At 40.2% G+C, this 16,332-nt stretch overlaps 1 protein-coding gene across 2 annotated transcripts in view; it reads right to left on the bottom strand.

The window, feature by feature from the left end:
* The window catches only part of AP3B1 (adaptor related protein complex 3 subunit beta 1), a 328,644-nt gene that overhangs the window by 190,505 nt on the left and 121,807 nt on the right, over positions 1 to 16,332 (bottom strand). The gene's annotated exons all lie outside the window — the stretch shown is intronic.

Genomic DNA, 16,332 nt, shown 5'->3' with positions numbered 1-16,332 from the left:
TTTGAATCCGATTACCCTGTAAGGTAGTTACCATCCTGATTTTACAGAGGTGATTCTTTTACTTTTTCTTTAATTAAAATTCTTCTTCTAAGATCCTGATTGCTTTTTCATTGTTCTTAAGACCCAAGGGTTTGGGTCTGTGTTTACCTATGCAAATTGGTGAGGATTTTTATCAAGCCTTCCCCAGGAAAGGGGGTGTAGGGTTGGGGGGGGAAGACGTCTCCAAGTGGGCTCTTTCCTGTTCTTTAACACGCTTGGTGGTGGCAGCATAGGGTTCAAGGACAAGGCAAAGTTTGTACCTTCAGGAAGTTTTAACCTAAGCTGGTAAGAATAAGCTTAGGGGGTCTTTCATGCAGGCCCCCACATCTGTACCCTAGAGTTCAGAGTGGGGAAGGAACCTTGACAGGAGCCTATATAAGAAAAAGACCCAAAAATCGGGACTGTCCCTATAAAATCAGGACATCTGATCACCGTAAGAAAAGCCTTGTCTGTTTGTAAGAATACTACCTATCCCATACGCTCAAGTTGGTATCCATCCATCCTCCGATTTAAGACCAACCTGAGGAAGTCCAAGATATATTTCAGCTCTTGAATTTTTAAGAGCTTTAAAAGTTTATGCAGTTTACTCTAACATTTAAAGACTACAGAAGGCTTCAAATTGAAGCATTCAAAAAGTGTCCTTTATACTGTATTGGGTGAACTTTCATAATCTCCCTTTTCACCATTCTGTATACACATCTCTAGTAGATTATTCTTCTCTCCCAGTGCCAGCAGTTATGGATTAGTGTTGCAGTAGTTCGCTGTGCTGAAAAAGAGTACTTTGTTAAAGGGTTGTGTGCAGGATGTCAGTTAAAAGGGGTGATAAAAGGCTGATAACCCTTAGGAGTGAAGAAATAAGGTTTGATGTATGGAAGCTGTGGTAAATGGTAAGGCATGCGTGTGGGTTGAAAGTATGCACTGCTAGTTTTTCATTTTCTCACTTCTGTGGGCTTGCATCAGGTGGGTTGCTGACATAGCAACCACTTCACAATGAATTTTTTTCCTGTATTAATTGCTTAGAGTTGTTTAATGCTTATTTTGGAGTTGGGGCTAGTAACGATGAGGCAGAAGCACAGCTGCACATGAACCTTCTCTACTGTAGGATGAAATCAGTTCAAAAGGTTTTTATATGCACTACCTACCCAATCAGTCAGGTTTGTGCATGCCTGTTCCCCAATCAATCAGGTTTGTATACACAGCGCAAACTTTGAATTGTAATATGAACAACTAAAAGTGACCCTAAATCCAAGATTTAAAAACACAAAAATAGGGAAGAAAACAGAAGACAAAACAAAAACAAAAACCTGTGGCACCAGATCTATTAAGAATGAATCTCTACCAAATTTTTTCCATGCAGAGTTGTGGTGGCCTTGTTGGTCCCAGGATATTAGAGAGACAAGGTGGGTGAGGCAGTATCTTTTACTGGACCAACATCTGTTGGTGAGAGAGAGAGAGAAGCTTTCAAGCTACACAGAGCTCTTCTTCAGGTCTGGGAAAGGTACTCACAGTGAAATACAAATTGCAACAGATTGTTTAGCATAAGTAGTTAACTTGCATTGTAAAAGAACATTCAAGGTGAAGTGGTCTGTTAACACTTTGGCAGCCATAGGACAAAAAGGGAAGGGGGCTAATGGGTTACAGCAGAGGTTCTCAAACTTTTGTACTGGTGACCCCTTTCACATAGCAAGCCTCTGAGTGAGACCCCCCTTATAAATTAAAAACACTTTTTAATATATTTAACACCATTATAAATACTGGAGGCAAAGCAGGGTTTGGGGTGGAGGCTGAGAGCTCGCAACCCCCCATATAATAACCTTGCAACCCCCTGAGGGGTCCTGACCTCCCCGTTTGAGAACCACTGGGCTACAGAGTGTCCCTAAGCCTCTGACTGCCAGATGCTAGCACTGGACAATGGGCTGGATCACTTGATAATTGTCCTGTTCATTCTCTCTGAAGCATCTGGAATTGGTCACTGTCAGAAGATAGGATAATGGGCTAGATGGACCATTAATCTAACCCAACATGGCCATTCCTGTGTACAGATCGTTGTAATAAACCATAAATCCAGTGTTTTTATTAAGACACGTGATGTTTAGTGTTTAGCAAACTTATGAATTTAAGCTCCCAGGCTTGTCTTTTGAAGATGATATGCATGTTTCCTTTAAGGATGAGGCCAGAGGTCAGATACAGAATGATCTTTTTGTGAAAAAAGCGTTCACCCACAGGTGTTATGGTGTTTTTGCCTTGTATCATTTTTCTGTGAGAGTTCATTCAAGGGCACAATGATTGCCTTTTTTCACCAACATAGTTGTTATGGGACATTTAGTGCACTGGATGAGGTACACCACAATTTGTGAAAGGCACGCATAAGACCCATGAATCCAGACCCTGCTATAACACCACATACAAAACCTACAGGCAACTCCACTGCTACAATGATCCATACCCCTCACAGCACACCTTTCCAAATTCATGGGTCCTACACAGTGTAGATATAGCCAGAGTCCTTTTCCCAGATATGAAGAAGAGCTCTATGTAGCTCGAAAGCTTGTCTCTTTCACAGTATTGCCAACCCCAAATGTTCAAAACTCATAAGTCAGGCTCACCAAAAAATCATGAGACTGGCTTTAAAATCATGAGATTCTGTAACAATAATAGATTGGGTGTTCTTTTTATTTGCTTTCTGCTTTTTGAGCCTCTACAGTGCACTGGGGGTCACGTTTTGAAGCTTTCTACACAGCCAAGAGGGCAAGAAACCAACTTTTTCTTTCAGAATGAAGGCTGAAATCATCACATAGCCACTTGACTCAATAATTATCATGAGATTCATGACAAGATCATGAGAGTTGGCAACACTGCTTTAACCAACAGATGTTGGTCCAATAAAAGATATTTCCTCACCCACCTTGTCTAAGTTTTTTGTAGATAGTGTTTAAGAGATAATGGTCAGTCATGAAAAGTAGAAATGCCAAGGAAAAGTTTCAGCAAGACCCCAAATTCAAAGACTTCCTATTAAAAATTTATGAAGAGAAACCAAACAAAGCTACATGGAAAATTCAAAGGGCATAAAAATATAGCCTTGTGTGAAGTTTCACACCCATAGAACACCTGCTTTTAGGGTAGGAAGGGATCCAGAAAAGTATGTCTAGTTTAGGCCCATTTTAGAAAATAACCTTAACTACTAAGATAATATCAAGTATCCCCATAATTCTACTGTGTCCTCAAATATATGAGTAAAATTTGCTGTGTATTCTTCAGAGAAAAAAATAAAAATTGCCGTTTACTTATGTATATTGCTCAGTTTTATCAAGTGCGCAATGAGGAGCACCCACATATCAAAGAGCATAAATAGCACTTTACATAAAACTAAAATCTTTGGATTTTATTTTTAAAATGTCACAGAAAATAAAGATTTGATCCTCTGGAGTAATTACTGAATACTGTTTAAGCTGTTATACTTAGATACTGAAAACTGAAGTTTCATCTAAGAAAGAATATTTTCCAACACAGTGCTTATCAATACAATTACTGATCCTATACTGTCACAAAAGTTAAATATACGGCACTAAAACAAATTTTTGTATGAACTGATTTTTATATTAGACCTGTATCATAATTAAAACAACCTTGTTCTATAAAAGGAAGTTTTTTCCTCACAATTATAAATTTAAAATAACATTCTTTGTAGTTTTAAGTTTTCTAATGATACAAGAAAAATTTAATTCAAAATGTTAAAGCATTAGTCTTTGAGGATTAGTGGATCCCGTTTGAAAAAGGGAAAACCACATTACTCAGAGAGTAAGGTAAATTTAAGAAAACAAAAATGCAAATATGCATTTTAGTAGTCTTGAATTTATTAATCTAAAAGGTTTAATTTCCATTTTCCTGCATCAGCTTTATTTGTAAAATGTCGTGCCCTATAAATATGCTGTTATTTTCTATAGTCAAGCACCCTCTTAACAAATCTTCTCATTAATATGTAAATTTAAAGTCAATCGGTCTTCTCCCTGACAGCACCATGAATTCCTAGTGCACTGTATAATCGGCTTTGACTTGGCATCCACTATTTATCATCAAAGATGTCAGTTAGAAAAATTATGGAAAATGCAGTGCAATTGATATGACTGCAATCTACTTTGTCAACGCTTAATTGTTCCTCAAATCGTACATTTACATATAAACAACTTAAATACTGATCTATAATGAGGCAAATAAACTAAATTAAAAATCTCTTCCACTATACAAGATGCCTTGTTGTATGATGTGTTCATTTGAAAACTTGACAAAAGGTACACAACTAATTTTTAAAAGGTATTTCTACTAAATTTAATTGCTGAATAGCCAGAAAGACCAATTTTCCATTCAAGCACATGACAGTGGAAGCAAACGTTATCTAAACTGTACCATCGTGAAGCATTTTTGGGTTGGCACAGGCAGAAGCCTGACAATCAGTTTATATTCTTACATTGACATTATAACTTATTGCAGCATACAAGTAATCCAATAAACTGTTGTAGTTATCCATCCAGTTTAAAAACTATGTTAAAAAGTCTCAATCACAGACACTGTAAATTACTGCTTATAAATTTTTGTGTTTTAATATAAACACATAGGGATGTCTACACTACAAATCTAAACATACCTATATTAGGTTGACTTACAACCACCACAATAATTACTATGGTGGTGCATGTCCACACTACCCTCCTTGGGTCGGTAATGAGTGGCCTCCCCAGGAGCACTTCCACTGACCTAAGAGGGGCAGTATGGGGAGCTGAGATCCTGGTCTGGCAGCTCCCTGCAGGAGCCTGGCTGCCCCCCCTCCCATTCCCCATCAGGAGCAGGGGGAAGCCACCTGGGCCTTCTCGCCCCTGTGGAGTAGGGTCCAGAAACCCCGGCTTCTCCTGCCTCCCTCCTGTCCCCCACCAGGAACTGGCCAGCTTTGTCAATTTCACAGCTCACCAAGCCATGAAATTGACAAGGCTGCCAGTTCAGGCTTCTCACCCAGCTCCCAGCTGGGAGTGAGGTCTAAAGCCACCTGGGCTTCGGCTCCCAGCTGGGAGTACGGGAAGCCCCTCAGGCTTCTCACCCCAGCTCCCACTTGACAGCAGGGTCCAGCCGTCCTGCTCTTCAAGGGAGCAGCTTTTTTGTCAATTTCACTGCTCCTGCCGTGAAATTGACAAGACAACCGATGTAAGGGAGACAGTGTCCACACAGACACTGGGTCACCGTAACTACACAGACGTAAACTGTATGTCTCTCATGGAGGTAGAATTATTATGTTGGTGTACTAGAGCACTTATATCAGCGGGCGGAAGGCTGGAGGACATGCACAAGCTGCCTTATGTTGACCTAACTGTGTAGTGTAGATCAGCCCATAGGATAATGCAAACTGTTTACCTTCTATAAACACACCTGTAATAAACAGACTTGGGTGCCTTAGGACAATATTTTACCTGAACATCTCATTATCTAGCATTTTGCTTATTTTAAGCAATTTTCAGACAAGCTGATTTATTGCAAAACAATTTTATTTCAATCTAAAATGAAAAATGGGAACTCCAGACAATCCACTTGAATTATTTTTTAAATCAAATGACTGTACTTGGCATGCAAGATTTTTTCCTCTATACTGTTTTTATTTTTCTAATCTTAAAATAAGAGGTACAGAGCTTAATAAAGTTAAGTAGTAGTAAACCTAGAGCCACAAATCAAATTTCACAGAAGTTAGCAGTTCGTCAAAATATATTTGTTATGGGTGTCATCTAACAGATCATAGACTATACAAAAATGTGAAATAAAATTTTCAAAACAATAGCAAACACATCTTTGTATCAATAAGGCACAAGTTTTCACTAAGCATATATGAACCATCACAGCCCAACATGCTGAGAGCTCCAAAGAGATGTTACTCGTACATACACGGTCACAGCGCTTAGGCATTATCAGCTGGGCATGCACCCAAAGCCCAGTTGATAATGCCTAAGTGCTCTATATCAATTGGCTGCTTTGTAAATTTCCGAGGTGGAAACACTTGCTCGTTCCATCCATTAGGTTGCTAAAGATCTTGTAGAGTGGACTTTGATCCCTGCTGGGATAGGAACCTCTGATGATCTGTAGGCTTCTATAATATATAATCGAATCCACCTAGCGATGGAGGACTTGGAAGCTCTAAATCCCTAGCATTTTTCACGGAAAGACATATGGTAGAACTGCAGAATTACAAACACCTAGGGAATGGAGGTTGTTCGTAACTCTGAAATGTTCGTAACGCTGAACAAAACGTTATGGTTATTCTTTCAAACGTTGACTTAACATTGACTTAACACAGCTTTGAAACTTCACTATGCAGAAGAAAAATGCTCCTTTCCTATTTTTCAGTAATTTATGTTCAACGTAGTACTGTAGTGTATTTTTTTGGTCTCTGCTGCTGATTCCCGATTTCCAGTTCCAAATGAGGTGTGGGGTTGACCGATCAGTTCGCAACTCAGGTGTTTGTATCTGAGGTTCTACTGTAAATAAAGAGCCCAATATTCTCATCGTCTTTATATGCTTGAGATAGATTTTTAAGGCTCTTCTGACATTTAAGATTTTATAACATTCCAGGGTGCAATCCAGACCAGTGAGGGCTGTGTCACTCCTACCCTGAAAACTTGGGTGCCTCCCAACGCTTTGCTACTGTAGCTCCCAACTTGGGCCACTCACAAACAGCCTTCCAGCATTCAGATAACACCCCGTATAGCTGCGTATAGCTGTAGCCTGCCGCTCACACATCAGTCATACCCTGGCTTCCACCAGCCTTGGTTACCAGTTGCACGGTAACCCACTCAGTCCCAGATTTTCCACCCCGCAACCCACTCAATCCCAGATTTTCCCCCGAAACGTGTGTTCTGCATGGTCCAGCCCTCTAAAGGGATCAATATACAACAGTTTTCTACCCTAAATGGAGTTACCCACACCGTTCACAACACTGGATTAGTTGCACTGAAGTCAGAAATGGTCACAAGAGAAAAAGATAAAATGATTCCTAGTACTAAAATTTAACAAACTACACTTAGTTCAAAGTGAAAGACCCTAATCACATGTTCCCGATAACACTGCTGACCATATTCTCAGGCCAGTATCTGCTCCCAAAATCCAAAGGCTGTTTCTTTTGTCTTCTTTGGTGAAAGAGAGAGAGATGGATAGGGACAGATAACTTGGGGTATTTTTACCCCTCACTTTTGTAGTTTAGTCACCCTTTGAAATGCATTTTCCTGAGGATTATCCCTAGATAAAATTTGCTCCTGCTGTGAGGATGGAGACAAAGTCAGGTGGTGAAAGGGATTCTGTGCTGTTTGCTAAAATGCAGCTCAGTCTGTTCCTGTACCCCTTCCTTGCCAAAGAATGCCCACTTCACAGTTTATTGCCCACCAGTTTTGCTGACACTTGGCTAGAGGCATCAGCTGGTCCTTTGTCTCTGAGCAACTGGTTTACCCAGATTCATCTGGCAATCACATTTCAGACAATTTCAATTAATGTTCATAACTTTACATATAATGTTACATGCATTTCACAATGATATTATTGACCAGCAAGTTATTAGTTTTCAAATGACACCTCAATAAGGCATATTTTGTACAAAGATCATTACAATGATGTGAATACAGGAGTGCATTCAGTCATAGGTGTCCCATGTCTTTTCCATTGGACGTTGTGGTTTTGGACAGAACAAAGGAAGTGCAACTTCTTGGGAAGTGCAGAAAGAGGAGTTTACCTTAGGAAGAAAGCATTCAGGTATCCTGAGCACCACCTTGTCCTTGTAGAACACAGAGTCAAGCTCCTATATAGATAAGGCTGCCAGCTCCAACACTTGACAGACACTAAGAAACAAGTCTTGTTGGATACATAAAAAGCTGACACTGAAGTTAAAGGCTCGAAGGGATGGGTAGTCAGGACCCTCAAAACAAGCAGTAGGTCCCATTTTGGAAAGAGTACCCTGTCCAAGTTGGACTGCTTGAAAGACTCTGGTTACCCATGGATTGTCTGCCAGGGAACCCAAGGATCCTGTAAATAACATGCTACTAAGAGCAGACTCCTGTCGTGCAACTGTACTGGGCTGAAGGCCTCCTCTGTCTATGCCTTCTTGGAGGAAATCCAGAATGGCTGGAATTGCGCTGGGTTCTTGGCAGCAGTTGTAGAATCTGGACCAGACAGAGGAATATGCTTTTAGTGTTGATATTCTCCTAGACAAAAGCAATGTCTTAATAAGTATGGAGGACAAAACAGACCTTTGAGCACTTCCTTCTAATAGGCTGTTAGATGAAGCTATCTGGAGTCCAAATGAAGAGGATGTCCTGTCTCCATGGAAGCTGGAGTGGGGATTCCAGCTCTATTAGGTCTGAGAATCAAAGTCTCCTTGGCCAATGAGGAGTTATAAGAATTACCACCACCTGTTCTTGTTTTTATTTTCTGGACCACCTTTCCAATAGCAGCAAGGATGGAAACGCATGAAGTAGGCCCTGCAGCCAACTGTGTAATAAGGCATCTTCCCCATGGCTCTTGGGTCTGCCTCCCTTGTGAAATATTTTGGCCTCTTTGCATTCGTATGATTTACCAGCAGGTCAGCTGAAAGGAGGCTGAACATCTTAATGATGAGATCAAAAACTTCTTGGATTCAGGCACCACTCAGAGTTGACGATTGTGCATCTGCTAGCCAGGTTGACTTTTGGTTCCAATGCACTTTGATGGGAAGGAGGAACTGTTCTGCCCACTTCATTATTTCCATTGCTTCTATGTGTAGTGTCGCACAACCTTATGCCCCCTTCGTTGTTTAAATATGTAACGACAGTCATATTGTCAGACGAACCACAATGTGGTTCCCCCTTAGGGTGATTTGGAACCTTTGTGGAGCTAGTTTGACCACTCTCACTTCTAGAAGGTTTATGCTGTGAGCCTTTTCCTCCTTGCTCCAGAAGCCCTGGGCTGTTTGGGTCTCTAAGTGAGCTCTCCAGCGCACCAAATTGGCATTGATTGTGAAGACTAAAGGATCTCAAAGGCAAATGGGCATCCCTTTGCGGACACTGTCATGGGCTGACCATCACTGAATGGAGCTGAACACTTGTGTTGGAACTTGTATTGATCTTTCAAACATTCTGAGCAGTTTGAAGCAAAGAGCTATGGTAGGACACTTGCAGGTGGAGCAAGATAATAAACACCTGGATTTTCTGAAACCTTTCTACTGATGGATAATTTTTTTCTACTGAGGTGTCTATTTCTGCTCCCAGGTGGGTTATTCTGGTGGATGGAATAAGGGAACTTTTCTTGCCCGATGGTGATGAAAAGGTGTGCCTGGAGGAGCATCTGAGACGTGGCCCTGATAACTGCTGACTGCGACAGAGCTCTTATCACAATATAATCCAGGATACTGTACAGGTGGGTTCCCTGTAATCTGAGTCTGGCTATTATGACTACTAATATCTTTTTTAAAAAAAACCTGGGTGGCAATGACAGGCCAAACAGAAGTGTTTGTACAGATAATGTTTCTGTCATACACAAACCTTGGAAGTCTGTGGTGGTACGGTCTGATGACGATATGGAAATATCTTTCCACTAGATTTACTGAAGTAAAGGAATCCCCCCATAACAGCGAAGACACTATAGAAGCCAGGGTCTCCATCCAAAACTACTTCTTCATCCATTTGTTAAGCCTTCTGTGGTTGAGAATAGCTTGGATACCCCTCCCCCCCATTTCTGCTCAGTGAAAAAGGTGGAATAGAACCCAGAAAACCTTTCTTCTGAGGAACATGAGATCAACTCCCATATCCAGAAAATTAGATTTCATTCTGGATCAAGTTGTGTTTTACAGGGTTCTTGGAACTGGGTGATTGGATGAAGAATGTAATGAGTGGAGCATGCAGTTTGAGGGAGTAACTCTGGCCCACTTGTCTGTGGTTCCTGAAAGCAATTCCTCCAGCAAAAGGGAAATTCTGCCCCCTAGCTTCAGTGCTATGCGATCTTTGTCATAAAGTGTCAAAGTGGATAGCAGGGGAGGGAGGGCTCATCCCGCAAGCATTTCCCCCTGAACCTCGATTTCACTGTTTTCCCTTAAAGAATCTGTTGTCCCTTCGCTGGCACCTCTGTAGAGGATTAGGAGTGCCTCTGTCTGCAAGCCAGTCTATATTCTCTCCTGAGGGCACTTAGTGGGGAAGGGTGAGACTGTTTGCATTTTGCCGCATTGTCAGCCACCACTTTCTCCAGCTTTTCCCCAAAAAGGAAGGAGCCTGTGAGCTTGGCCAAGCATATGAACTGCTGAGAGTAAATATCCACCTTCCAGGGTCAGAGCTGTAGATGGTGCCTGGCTACTGAGCTAGAATCCATGGCTCAGGCTGAGAACCTCATTGCATACGTTGTGGTATCAGCCTCAAATGCTTTTGGCTAGGGTGAGTTTCTTTAAAGTGGAGCCAAAGTCAGGATGATCTCTGTACTTAAGGACTTTGAAATCTCCAATCCAGGACAAAGATGCTCTTGCAAAGTAGGCAGCTGCCAGGGATGCTTGGAGGTAGCAAAGGAGACTCCCAAGTCCTTTGTAAGAGTGGCCTCTATTTTTCTATCCAAGGGATTTTTTGGGTAGAATTCTCCTTTTGAGGGAATAACTATACACTTGGCAAGGGATGTTACAGCAACATCGACTGTCAGGATCTCAGTAGTAGAGCTTTGGTTCTTGAAAGTTATGGAGGGGAAAAAAAACTTTGCTTTATCTTTCCCCACATCCTGTTGGATTCAGAGCCAGATAGCTTGCCATCCTCTTTGGAGGTGGGGAAGGAGGAAGAGATCTCCTATGTCCTGAATTTTGTGGGCTCTTTCCTTTTTTAGCCTTTTTCATTTTTTTTAACCTTGTTCAGCATGCTTTGGAAGTGTAAAAGCTCTGCTGCAGCTTTGGTGAGGCCCCTCGTGGCTTGCCTTCCTTAGGGCCTGAAGTCCTCTTGAGAGGCCTGACTCAGAATCCTCACCTGTTGGGTCCCGTTCCTTCTGGAGAAGGAGGGGAACCACATCGTCAGAACCCTTCTGCTCAGCTTGGGAAGGAGCAAGGGAGTCTGACTGGAAACTCTGCTGCTTTCCCCAGGATGCTCATGACCCACTTTAAGACTTACTGGGTGGGTGGACAGGACTGAGACCCTGCAACCCTCCTCTCTTTGTTCTGCCTAGGACTTACCTGCTGAGTCGAGCAGTCAGGGTCCTCCTCACTTTTGGAGCCTCTTCCTGCTCTGCACTAGTCCAGCTTTCCCGCAGCGGAGTTGCAGCTGCCGTGGTGGGTAGAGGACCCCCACTTGCCTATCTGACTCATAGCCCTGAGACCAGGATTAGGATTAGTTGCCTGGGTAAAGGCTGGGCATAACTGGCCACATGCCAAGCCTGGGAAGGATTTCTCACAAATAGAGAGCAGCTTGGATTTAACCTAGTGCTTTCTCAGCTACACTGCCCTGCCTGTATAGGAGCAGAGCAGCTGGCAGGGAGATAATGCAACAGAGACTCAGGTTGAGTTAAACCCCCAACAGGTTAACCAATCCAGGGAGGAAGAAGAACACTGAAGAGGAAGGAACTTTACTCCACTGCCCAAAATCTAGGCCGAAAAAGATAACACAGAAAGAGTAAGGGTGGGAGCAACAAAAACTGTCACTGTCTGCTGCCACAGCAAACAGGAGCACAGAGGTGCCAAATTTCAGAGTAACAGCCGTGTTAGTCTGTATTCGCAAAAAGAAAAGGAGTACTTGTGGCACCTTAGAGACTAACCAATTTATTTGAGCATAAGCTTTCGTGAGCTACAGCTCACTTCAGAGGTGCCAAAATGCTGATTCACCTCCGTGAAACTGCCGAGAGAGAAAAGCAGCCCTAGACGTCCAAAACTGTGGGAGACACTGGGCTGAAGAACAAAATGTATTAACCAAAATTTCTGAAGTGAGGCTAATCAGGACAGACAAGGGTAATTTTATCAAGTCTAAATATATTACACGCAGGCAGGATTCTTGAAGTGTTGTATACCTGAAAAATATTGAAAGCTGAATTCCTGTATTCTTCAATAACATGCCTCTTCCAAAAAAAAAAAAAAAAAAAAAAAAAAAAAAGGATTTACCTGCTCCTTCAAATCAAGTTCTCTTGAACCCCAATATGTGAAACACACAGCGACTTAAATGCAACTGAAACTGAACGCAAGGAAATGTCAGTTTTATTCAGCCTATTTAAAGTTATTTCTGGGGTTATTTTTCCTCCCCCCCCCTTTGTTTTTTCCTCCTTAATTAACACATTTATCTAAAACACTTGACACACATGCCATCTTTGCTAAGGATTCAATATGCCACCCCTTCTATAGTAGGATGAGAAACCTCCCAATAGCCTTTGATACAACTAGCTAAGTCCATCAAGAAAATCTTCAATAAAGAAAAGGAGTATGAAGTCTCAACTGCCCTGATACTATTTACAGGTAAAAACTAGGGCATGCAAGTGGGTTTTTTCCCCCTTTTCAGATCACCTTTAAAAGATCAGAATGAGTAGGCAAGCTAAAAATGACAAACTATTTAATAAAAGCAATTTAATTGCTGCAGGCTGAGCCAAATTCACTCTAGCTAAAGAAGTTTTATTAAATTGCTTAAAAAAAATAAAGTGTGAGAATAGTTGAATCTCCACATAAACTAAAGAGCATCCTTTGTATAAACTACTATAGTAAAACACGTTTTAAAAAATAAACAGCACAGTCAACTGAACATATAAAATTGCAACACTGAATACTTGTCATATCAAACAATGACATTGACATGAACAGGGAATTACACGAGTATAGTATATTTAAATATTCAGAGATACAGCTTTAGTAGATAGCAAAAGCTATGAGATAAGGTTATATACAAACTTCTATTGTAACACTTTGTTCATTTGTTCAAGAATTCTACTTCTGAGATCAACCTTCTCATTCTGTGTTTATGTGGTTCTCATTACCTACATGAAGGGTTTGATCCTGCTCCCATGGAAATAAATGGCAAAACTCCCATGTACCTAAATCAAGCTCTGTCTGAATATCCCAGAGGTGAATACTTTTGCAAAGTTGGAGGAAAACCTCTTCAGGTAATTTGAGTTAAGGGAAAAGGAGAAGAGTTTAATTGAAAGGTAAAAAAAAATTTTTAAACTCACCACCCTTGATTTTTTTAAACTGGCCAAACAAAAATTTAAGACTTCGGAAGTGATAATTCCCCATGAGGAATAGTCTCTTAGCTAAGTTTGGAAGGAAATATTGAGTTTGAACATTGAAGCAAAGGAAAAAAAGTGTGTGCCCTATGTAGACTGCTTCAGAATATTTTTTCCTTTCCTGATTCACTCTTCATTACACATAAACACTATGTTATTTATCAGTTAAGGCTGCTGCACGCAACATATTTGACGACCTCAAAAGCAAAGGAATGAAAAAAGTTAAGCCATTTAACACTACATACCCTCTAGGGGGTCTCAACAGAGCCTCATGACACTACAGTCTCAGAAGTTTTTACTGCATTCTACAACTCTTACTACAGTGATGATGACTACAGTAATGCCCATAAATATAAATTCTGAGCTTTCACTTAAAATAGTTATATTGTCTTTTCTCCTTTGTAAACATTAGAACAGATGGACTGATGCCATGTTAAGCCACACTCTCCCACTACGTAAAAAAAAATTTCCAACACTCCATTACACAACACAACTGTTTCCAGCCAAAAAGACAGAAGAGTCTGCTCATTCCCGCTCACCCTATTCTTCTTAAGACAAGTTTCTTAGGCTAGTCAGGACCATTTAAAATATATTAAGCATAGGCCAATTCCCTTGCCCCTCTCCACACACACTTTTTTATTATTATTATTATTATTATTATTATAAGATGCATTATCTGATTTGTTTAAGAGTTATGGCTCCTGTGGTAACATTGAAATGTTGCTCTCACTCCTACCCAAGCTTTTCAATATTGAAAGCATGGAGACAGTAAACACAATGTTATATTTTAGTAAATTTAAGGAAATGCCTTCACTTTAGACTCAAGTTTTTAAATGATTAGACTCATGGATAAAGGCAGCACTCAACACAGCAGCACCAGAAAGAGAAACTATATTCCATGAGAAAAGGGACCATCCGTCCCATCTTCTCATCTAAAAAGCCAACCTTATAGGATGATGGGAAAAGCAGAGAAATACATCTCAAGTCTAACTGCTCTTGGGCATGGGGCTCTGCAGGTGGGTCATGAGGCAGAAGAAGAGTCAGCTGTGGAATGCTGGCTTCCCTCAGCTATCTCCTAATTCTTACTACTTCTCCCTACCAGCAAAGCAGTTGCAGTCAGACCTATCAGCCTGCTAAATATGGTTAAAAATTGCTTGTCTAAAGATATTAACTAAATAGTGCTGTTAGCAGTTTTATAGTGTATCAGAAGACTTCTGAACATCAGTTATTACATACCGTAAGGTACAAAAACCTAGGCAGTTGCAATAAACAACATAGTTAGGGATGAGTCTCAGGCTGTACTCTATGTCTACGTTTTTGTATGCTTACTTCATATTCAAATTAATGTTATATTTTTCTATGCAATTCTATTCTTCTAAAGCTACTATGTGTGTTTAAACAATTAGAATGTCAGGTAAAACACACTAGGTACCATAAAACTCATATGCAGAAGAATTTTTATTATTATTTGTATTATCATAGCACCTAGAGTCCCAGCCATGGATCAGGATCCACTGTGCATGGTGCTATACAAACACAGAACAAAAAGATTATCCCTGCTCCGAAGAGTCTCTTTCTACACACTTTTGTATGTGTCATATTCTGACTACATAGACACACAGGATGAAACATATCTGGGCTAGATGGAAATGTGTGTTATATATAATAGCATTTTAGCTTCCAATACCTACAAAAAGATCAAATCCTAGCTATAAGTCATGTGTCAGAATCAGGTTGATGGTCTCATCTCTCTCTTTGTTCAAATCACAAAACCACAAGTTTAAAAGAAATGGCAGTCTAATAAATCAATATTTATGACTGAAATATCTAAGGTGCCTGCATGTGTATATTTAGGTGTATTAGCAGAACTTTGGTAGAAACATTTAGATCTAGACAAATACAATAGAAAATATAGCATAGGCAATATAGATGGCAAGGTGGGCTATCTATATCCACACACCTCTGTATAAACACCTGTGTATCTTTATAATTTTGAGTTAATTTCGCACTATTTTATAGCACTGGTTTTGAGATACTTTCATCTTCTACTTTATCACTATGAAAGTACATAATTGTACTAAGCCTACTGGGTACTTTCACAGTGATAATGTAGAAGATGAAAGTAACTGATCAAAAGTAACTAACTGTACTCCGCCAATCTCAAAACGAACACTATAAACGAGTACAAAATCAACTCAAATTTATAAAGATGCATAAACTGAAATGTTATTTCAAGTTCTGTAACTCAGTGATTTCATACAATAAACTACAGTATTAGTACTGCCGAACAGCCATATTTAAAAATATGTTTTCTGATATTCTTTTAAAAAGTACTTAATTTTATTTAATTATTCTTCAGAAGTAAAGTCCAATTGAAATTGGTGTTATATGCATCACTAACTGCTGGAGCACGTTGCTTTTTTGTTTTTTAAAGAGCAATGAAATATGGACACTGCCCTTTTTTAACGCAAGGACAAAAGTAGACAGTTACCAGTATTACATCAAGAAAAAAAATAGCATATAAATGGTACTCCAGGTATACATTTGCATAAAGAGCTTTAGACATCTAAAATTATTGTGCTTCACTAACACCTGTCTTATTTCAAAACATAGGTATGTACATAAGCCATCAGCATAGTATATACTATGTGTCAAAATGCTGATATTGTTCAATGCACTGCGACACAAACACAGTTTGAAAAGGCTAAGAGGACTCTGCACAAGATAGGGGAAGAACCCTTCAGTTATAAGGGCTATGACAGGCAGTGAAAGCTAAACAAAGCTCCTAACATAGGATTTTGAAAAATTGGTTTTCTAAATCTTAGTATCAACATTTCCATAAAGTGTAGAGAGTGGAGCTATTACAATCAGAGTCCCACAGCTGTCAGGAGAGTGCTGCGCCATTGGGAACGAACACCCACCCACCCACGCCCTGAGTACAGAAGGAAGGCAAGTGGTTACAGTTTGGAAGGAAGATTTCTCATGCTATCCACACACAAAAAAAAAAATTTAACTGAGGATTTCAATTTTTTATTTAATTAAAGATGTCAGTTCTACAAACTAGTATCCACTTCA

Source organism: Natator depressus, chromosome 5 (assembly GCF_965152275.1).
Source record: "Natator depressus isolate rNatDep1 chromosome 5, rNatDep2.hap1, whole genome shotgun sequence".
NCBI lineage: Eukaryota > Metazoa > Chordata > Testudines > Cheloniidae > Natator > Natator depressus.
This window is presented reverse-complemented; position numbering and strand designations above follow the sequence as displayed.